This window comes from Paramisgurnus dabryanus, chromosome 24 (genome assembly GCF_030506205.2).
Source record: "Paramisgurnus dabryanus chromosome 24, PD_genome_1.1, whole genome shotgun sequence".
NCBI lineage: Eukaryota > Metazoa > Chordata > Actinopteri > Cypriniformes > Cobitidae > Paramisgurnus > Paramisgurnus dabryanus.
Genome location: NC_133360.1, coordinates 14844905 through 14853988, shown reverse-complemented (window position 1 = coordinate 14853988; position 9084 = coordinate 14844905).

Genomic DNA, 9084 nt, shown 5'->3' with positions numbered 1-9084 from the left:
TGCTAGGCTGTTCAGGGTAGTTAACACAGAACTGTTATGCGTATAATAGAGAGTCAGTGAGTGAATGATAGGTAGTTGCTACAGCATTATGGGTGGCTGTTAGTGTTACTAGTTGCTGGGTTTTTCAGGGGATTGACAGAGCATTGCTATATAGTTGATAGGGTATTTAAATGAGAAGGTTCTAAAATATCCAACACATGCTGTATTTTTATATATTTAGTTAGATGTTAAAGGAACTACCTGTTTCCAAAGAATCATTCCATCTCTGAAAGATGGTACACCATCTCAGGTTGTCACTCATGCAGTATCATCACAGTCTGATATGCTGTTTTTAAAATAGAGACCTCTAAGATGTCCTATACACTCTGTATTTTCTATACATTTAGTTAGATATTAAAAGAAAACTACCTGTTTGCACAGAATGATTTTACCTCAGAGTGACAGTATACCATCCGAGGATGTCACTTACAGCGTATCAGGCCAATCTGATATGGAGTTTGTAAAATATAGCTCTCCAAAATAACCCAAATACACGTTTATTTTTATAAGATCAAATAGGTGCTTAAAGGAAACTACCTGTTTGCACAGAATGATTTTACCCCAGAGTGACAGTATACCATCTGAGGGTGTCACTTACACCGTATCAGGCCAATCTGATATGCACTTTGTAAAATATAGCTCTCCAAAATAACCCAAATACACGTTTATTTTTATAAGATCAAATAGGTGCTTAAAGGAAACTACCTGTTTGCACAGAATGATTTTACCTCAGAGTGACAGTATACCATCGGAGGGTGTCACTTACACCGTATCAGGCCAATCTGATATTGAGTTTGTAAAATATAGCTCTCCAAAATAACCCAAATACACGTTTATTTTTATAAGATCAAATAGGTGCTTAAAGGAAACTACCTGTTTGCACAGAATGATTTTACCCCAGAGTGACAGTATACCATCTGAGGGTGTCACTTACACCGTATCAGGCCAATCTGATATGCACTTTGTAAAATATAGCTCTCCAAAATAACCCAAATACACGTTTATTTTTATAAGATCAAATAGGTGCTTAAAGGAAACTACCTGTTTGCACAGAATGATTTTACCTCAGAGTGACAGTATACCATCGGAGGGTGTCACTTACACCGTATCAGGCCAATCTGATATGGAGTTTGTAAAATATAGCTCTCCAAAATAACCCAAATACACGTTTATTTTTATAAGATCAAATAGGTGCTTAAAGGAAACTACCTGTTTGCACAGAATGATTTTACCCCAGAGTGACAGTATACCATCGGAGGGTGTCACTTACACCGTATCAGGCCAATCTGATATGGAGTTTGTAAAATATAGCTCTCCAAAATAACCTAAATACATGTTTATTTCTATAAAATCAAATAGATGTTTAAAGGAAACTACCTGTTTGCACAAAATAATTTCACTTCAGAGTGACAGTATACCAACTCAATGTGTCACTCACACCATATCAGGCCAATCTGATATGGAGTTTGTAAAATACAGCTCTCCAAAATAACCTAAATACATGTTTATTTTTATAAGATCAAATAGGTGCTTAAAGGAAACTACCTGTTTGCACAGAATGATTTTACCCCAGAGTGACAGTATACCATCGGAGGGTGTCACTTACACCGTATCAGGCCAATCTGATATGGAGTTTGTAAAATATAGCTCTCCAAAATAACCTAAATACATGTTTATTTCTATAAAATCAAATAGATGTTTAAAGGAAACTACCTGTTTGCACAAAATAATTTCACTTCAGAGTGACAGTATACCAACTCAATGTGTCACTCACACCGTATCAGGCCAATCTGATATGGAGTTTGTAAAATACAGCTCTCCAAAATAACCTAAATACATGTTTATTTCTATAAGAACAAATACCTGTTTAAAGGAAACTACCTGTTTGCACAGAATAATTTCACTTCAGAGTGACAGTATACCACCTCAAGGTGTCACTCACAAAATATCAGGCCAATCTGATATGGAGTTTATAAATTACAGCTCTCCAAAATATCATAAATACTTGATTGTTTCTATAAGATAAAAAAGGTGCTTAAAGGAAACTACCTGTTTGCACAGAATGATTTTACCTCAGAGTGACAGTATACCACCTCAATGTGTCACTCACAACATATCAGGCCAATCTGATATGGAGTTTGTAAAATACAGTTCTCCAAAATAACCCAAATACACGTTTATTTTTATAAGATCAAATAGGTGCTTAAAGGAAACTACCTGTTTGCACAGAATGATTTTACCCCAGAGTGACAGTATACCATCTGAGGGTGTCACTTACACCGTATCAGGCCAATCTGATATGGAGTTTGTAAAATATAGCTCTCCAAAATAACCTAAATACATGTTTATTTCTATAAAATCAAATAGATGTTTAAAGTAAACTACCTGTTTGCACAAAATAATTTCACTTCAGAGTGACAGTATACCAACTCAATGTGTCACTCACACCGTATCAGGCCAATCTGATAAGGAGTTTGTAAAATATAGCTCTCCAAAATAACCTAAATACATGTTTATTTCTATAAGAACAAATGCCTGTTTAAAGGAAACTACCTGTTTGCACAGAATAATTTCACTTCAGAGTGACAGTATACCACCTCAAGGTGTCACTCACAAAATATCAGGCCAATCTGATATGGAGTTTGTAAAATACAGCTCTCCAAAATAACCTAAATACATGTTTATTTCTATAAGAACAAATACCTGTTTAAAGGAAACTACCTGTTTGCACAGAATAATTTCACCTCAGAGTGACAGTATACCACCTCAAGGTGTCACTCACAAAATATCAGGCCAATCTGATATGGAGTTTATAAATTACAGCTCTCCAAAATATCATAAATACTTGATTGTTTCTATAAGATAAAATAGGTGCTTAAAGGAAACTACCTGTTTGCACAGAATGATTTTACCTCAGAGTGACAGTATACCACCTCAATGTGTCACTCACATTGTATCAGGCCAATCTGATATGGAGTTTGTAAAATACAGTTCTCCAAAATAACCCAAATACACGTTTATTTTTATAAGATCAAATAGGTGCTTAAAGGAAACTACCTGTTTGCACAGAATGATTTTACCCCAGAGTGACAGTATACCATCTGAGGGTGTCACTTACACCATATCAGGCCAATCTGATATGGAGTTTGTAAAATATAGCTCTCCAAAACAACCTAAATACATGTTTATTTCTATAAGAACAAATGCCTGTTTAAAGGAAACTACCTGTTTGCACAGAATAATTTCACTTCAGAGTGACAGTATACCACCTCAATGTGTAACTCACACAATATCAAGTCAATCTGATATGGAGTTTGTAAAATACAGCTCTCCAAAATATCATAAATACTTGATTGTTTCTATAAGATCAAATAGGTGCTTAATGGAAACTACCTGTTTGCACAGAATGATTTTACCTCAGAGTGACAGTAAACCATCTGAAGGTGTCACTTACACTGTATCAGGCCAATCTGATATGGAGTTTGTAAAATATAGCTCTCCAAAATAACCTAAATACATGTTTATTTCTATAAAAACAAATACCTGTTTAAAGGAAACTACTTGTTTGCACAGAATGATTTTACCTCAGAGTGACAGTAAACCATCTGAAGGTGTCACTTACACTGTATCAGGCCAATCTGATATGGAGTTTGTAAATTATAGCTCTCCAAAATAACCTAAATACATGTTTATTTCTATAAGAACAAATACCTGTTTAAAGGAAACTACCTGTTTGCACAAAATAATTTCACTTCAGAGTGACAGTATACCACCTTAATGTGTCACTCACACCGTATCAGGCCAATCTGATATGGAGTTTGTAAGATACAGCTCTCCAAAATAACCTAAATACATGTTTATTTTTAAAAGATCAAATAGGTGCTTAAAGGAAACTACCTGTTTGCACAGAATGATTTTACCCCAGAGTGACAGTATACCATCTGAGGTTGTCACTTACACCGTATCAGGCCAATCTGATATGGAGTTTGTAAAATATAGCTCTCCGAAATAACCTAAATACATGTTTATTTTTAAAAGATCAAATGCCTGTTTAAAGGAAACTACCTGTTTGCACAGAATAATTTCACTTCAGAGTGACAGTATACCACCTCAAGGTGTCACTCACAAAATATCAGGCCAATCTTATATGGAGTTTATAAATTACAGCTCTCCAAAATATCATAAATACTTGATTGTTTCTATAGATAAAATAGGTGCTTAAAGGAAACTACCTGTTTGCACAGAATGATTTCACTTCAGAGTGACAGTATACCACCTCAAGGTGTTACTCACAACATATCAGGCCAATCTGATATGGAGTTTGTAAATTACAGCTCTCCAAAATAGCATAATTTTTAATTATTTCTATAAGATTAAATAGATGCTTAAAGAAAACTACCTGTTTGCACAGAATAATTTCACTTCAGAGGGACAGTATCCCATCTCAGGGTATCACTCACAACATATCAGGACAATCTGATATGGAGTTTGTAAAATACAGCTGTTCAAAATAATTTAAATACACATTTTATTTTAAAAACTCTGCATCAGATTGACTTGATATTGTGTGAGTGACACCTTGAGGTGGTATACTGTCATTCTGAAGTGAAATTATTCTCTGCAAACAGGTAGTTTCCTTTAAAAATCTATTTGATCTTATAGAAATAAACATGTATTTAGGTTATTTTGGAGAGCTGTATTTTACTAACTCCATATCAGATTGTCTTGATATTGTGTGAGTGACACCTTGAGGTGATATACTGTCACTCTAAAGTGAAATTATTATGTGCAAACAGGTAGTTTCCTTTAAGCATCTATTTGATCTTATAGAAATAATTGAATATTATGCTATTTTGGAGAGCTATATTTTACAAACTCCATATCAGATTGGCCTGATACGGTGTAAGTGACACCCTCAGATGGTATACTGTCACTCTGAGGTAAAATCATTCTGTGCAAACAGGTAGTTTTCTTTAAGCACCTATCTGATCTTATAGAAATAAACATGTTTTTAGGTTATTTGGAGAGCTGTATTTTACAAAATCTATATCAGATTGTCCTGATATGTTGTGACTGATACCCTGAGATTGGATACTGTCCCTCTGAAGTGAAATTATTCTGTGCAAACAGGTATTTCCTATAAGCACCTATTTGATCTCATAGAAATAAACATGTATTTAGGTTATTTTGGAGAGCTGTATTTTACAAACTTTATATCAGATTGGCCTGATACAGTGTGAGTGACACATTGAGGTGGTATACTGTCACTCTGAAGTGAAATTATTTTATGCAAACTGGTAGTTTCCTTTAAACAGGTATTTGATCTTATAGAAATAAACGTGTATTTAGGTTATTTTGGAGAGCTATATTTTATAAAGTGCATATCAGATTGGCCTGATACGGTGTAGGTGACACCCTCAGATGGTATACTGTCACTCTGAGGTAAAACCATTCTGTGCAAACAGGTAGTTTCCTTTAAGCACCTATTTGATCTTATAGAAATAATCAAGTATTTATGATATTTTGGAGAGCTGTATTTTACAAACTCTATATCAGTTTGTCCTGATATGTTGTGACTGATACCCTGAGATGGGATACTGTCCCTCTGAAGTGAAATTATTCTGTGCAAACAGGTAGTTTCCTTTAAGCACCTATATGATCTCATAGAAATAAACATGTATTTAGGTTATTTTGGAGAGCTATATTTTACAAACTCTATATCAGATTGGCATGATACAGTGTAAGTGACACCCTCAGATGGTATACTGTCACTCTGAGGGTAAAATCATTATGTGCAAACAGGTAGTTTCCCTTAGGCACCTATTTGATCTTATAGAAACAATCAAGTATTTATGATATTTTGGAGAGCTGTATTTTACAAACCCCATATCGCATTGGCCTGATACGGTGTGAGTGACACATTAAGGTGGTATACTGTCACTCTGAAGTGAAATTATTTTGTGCAAACAGGTAGTTTCCATTAAACAGGTATTTGATCTTATAGAAATAAACGTGTATTTAGGTTATTTTGGAGAGCTGTATTTTACAAACTCCATATCAGATTGGCCTGATACGGTGTGAGTGACACATTAAGGTGGTATACTGTCACTCTGAGGTAAAATCATTCTGTGCAAACAGGTAGTTTCCATTAGGCACCTATTTGATCTTATAGAAACAATCAAGTATTTATGATATTTTGGAGAGCTGTATTTTACAAACTCCATATGAGATTGGCCTGATACGGTGTGAGTGACACCCTCAGATGGTATACTGTCACTCTGAGGTAAAATCATTCTGTGCAAACAGGTAGTTTCCTTTAAGCACCTATTTGATCTTATAGAAATAAACGTGTATTTAGATTATTTTGGAGAGCTATATTTTACAAAGTGCATATCAGATTGGCCTGATACGGTGTAAGTGACACCCTCAGATGGTATACTGTCACTCTGAGGTAAAATCATTCTGTGCAAACAGGTAGTTTCCTTTAAGCACCTATTTGATCTTATAGAAATAATCAAGTATTTATGATATTTTGGAGAGCTGTATTTTAAAAACTCTATATCAGATTGTCCTGATATGTTGTGACTGATACCCTGAGATGGGATACTGTCCCTCTGAAGTGAAATTATTCTGTGCAAACAGGTAGTTTCATTTAAACATCTATTTGATCTTATAAAAATAAACGTGTATTTATGCTATTTTGGAGAGCTGTATTTTACAAACTCTATATCAGATTGGCCTGATACAGTGTGAGTGACACATTGAGGTGGTGTACTGTCACTCTGAAGTGAAATTATTTTGTGCAAACAGGTAGTTTCCTTTAAACATCTATTTGATCTTATAAAAATAAATGTGTATTTGGGTTATTTTGGAGAGCTATATTTTACAAACTCTATATCAGATTGGCCTGATACAGTGTGAGTGACATATTGAGGTGGTATACTGTCACTCTGAAGTGAAATTATTCTGTGCAAACAGGTAGTTTCCTTTAAACATCTATTTGATCTTATAAAAATAAATGTGTATTTGGGTTATTTTGGAGAGCTATACTTTACAAACTCTATATCAGATTGGCCTGATACAATGTAAGTGACACATTGAGGTGGTATACTGTCACTCTGAGGTAAAATAATTCTGTGCAAACAGGTAGTTTCCTTTAAGCACCTCTTTTATCTTATAGAAACAATCAAGTATTTATGCTATTTTGGAGAGCTGTATTTTACAAACTCTATATCAGATTGGCCTGATACAGTGTGAGTGACACAATGAGGTGGTATACTGTCACTCTGAAGTGAAATTATTCTGTGCAAACAGGTAGTTTCCTTTAACTCTTTCACCGCCAGCATTTTTAAAAAAAGTTGCCAGCCAGCGCCAGCGTTTTTCATGATTTTCACCAAAGTTTAATGCCTTCCAGAAAATGTTCTTCTTTAAATATATAAACATACAATATACCAAATGAAAGAACAGACCCTCTGCTTTCAAACAAAAAAAACCGTTTCATCCTACCTTTAGTGGTTCTTTTGCAATCAGCTTTTGAATATGGGTAGGTTTTTGCAAAAACACCATATTTTGAGCAAAAAGCAGAGATAATTCCATTTTTATGACGGACTTTTCATAGAGATCATATTCAGAGCGATCTTTAAAACAGACACGGACATGCAGCAGCTTGCCATAGGGCAATACTTCCGGTTTTAAAAAGTTGCGGAAGGGCACCACCTGGTGGATAATAGCGGTATTGCGGAAAGACGGAAAATCTCGTCATTGGCGGGGAAGCGTTTTCTCTTAATTGACGAGATATCTCGTCAATGGCGGGGAAAGAGTTAAACATCTATTTGATCTTATAAAAATAAATGTGTATTTGGGTTATTTTGGAGAGCTATATTTTACAAACTCCATATCAGATTGGCCTGATACGGTGTTAGTGACATATTGAGGTGGTATACTGTCACTCTGAAGTGAAATTATTTTGTGCAAACAGATAGTTTCCTTTAAACATCTATTTGATCTTATAAAAATAAACGTGTATTTGGGTTTTTTGGAGAGCTATATTTTACAAACTCTATATCAGATTGGCCTGATACAATGTAAGTGACACATTGAGGTGGTATACTGTCACTCTGAGGTAAAATAATTCTGTGCAAACAGGTAGTTTCCTTTAAGCACCTCTTTTATCTTATAGAAACAATCAAGTATTTATGCTATTTTGGAGAGCTGTATTTTACAAACTCTATATCAGATTGGCCTGATACAGTGTGAGTGACACAATGAGGTGGTATACTGTCACTCTGAAGTGAAATTATTCTGTGCAAACAGGTAGTTTCCTTCAAACATCTATTTGATCTTATAAAAATAAATGTGTATTTGGGTTATTTTGGAGAGCTATATTTTACAAACTCCATATCAGATTGGCCTGATACGGTGTGAGTGACATATGGAGGTGGTATACTGTCACTCTGAAGTGAAATTATTTTGTGCAAACAGATAGTTTCCTTTAAACATCTATTTGATTTAATAGAAATAAACATGTATTTAGGTTATTTCAGAGAGCTGTATTTTACAAACTCCATATCAGATTGGCCTGATATGTTGTGAGTGACACCTTGGGGTGGTACACTGTCACTCTGAAGTAAAATCATTCTGTGCCAACAGGTAGTTTCCTTTGCACATGTATTTGATCTTATAGAAATAAACATGTATTTGATCTTATAGAAATAAATATGTATTTAGGTTATGTTGGAGAGCTATATTTTACAAACTCCATATCAGATTGGTCTGATATGTTGTCTGTGACACCTTGAGGTAGGATACTGTCACTCTGAGGTGAAATTATTCTGCGCAAACAGGTGGTTTCCCTTAAACGTCTAACTGAATGTATAGGACATTTTCGAACTCTCTATTTTAAAAACAGCATATCAGACTGTGATGATACTGCAGGGGTGACAACCTGAGATGGTGTACTATCATTCAGAAGTAGAATGATTCTGTGGAAACAGGTAGTTTTCTTTTAATATCTAACTGAATGTACAGAAAATACAGAGTGTATAG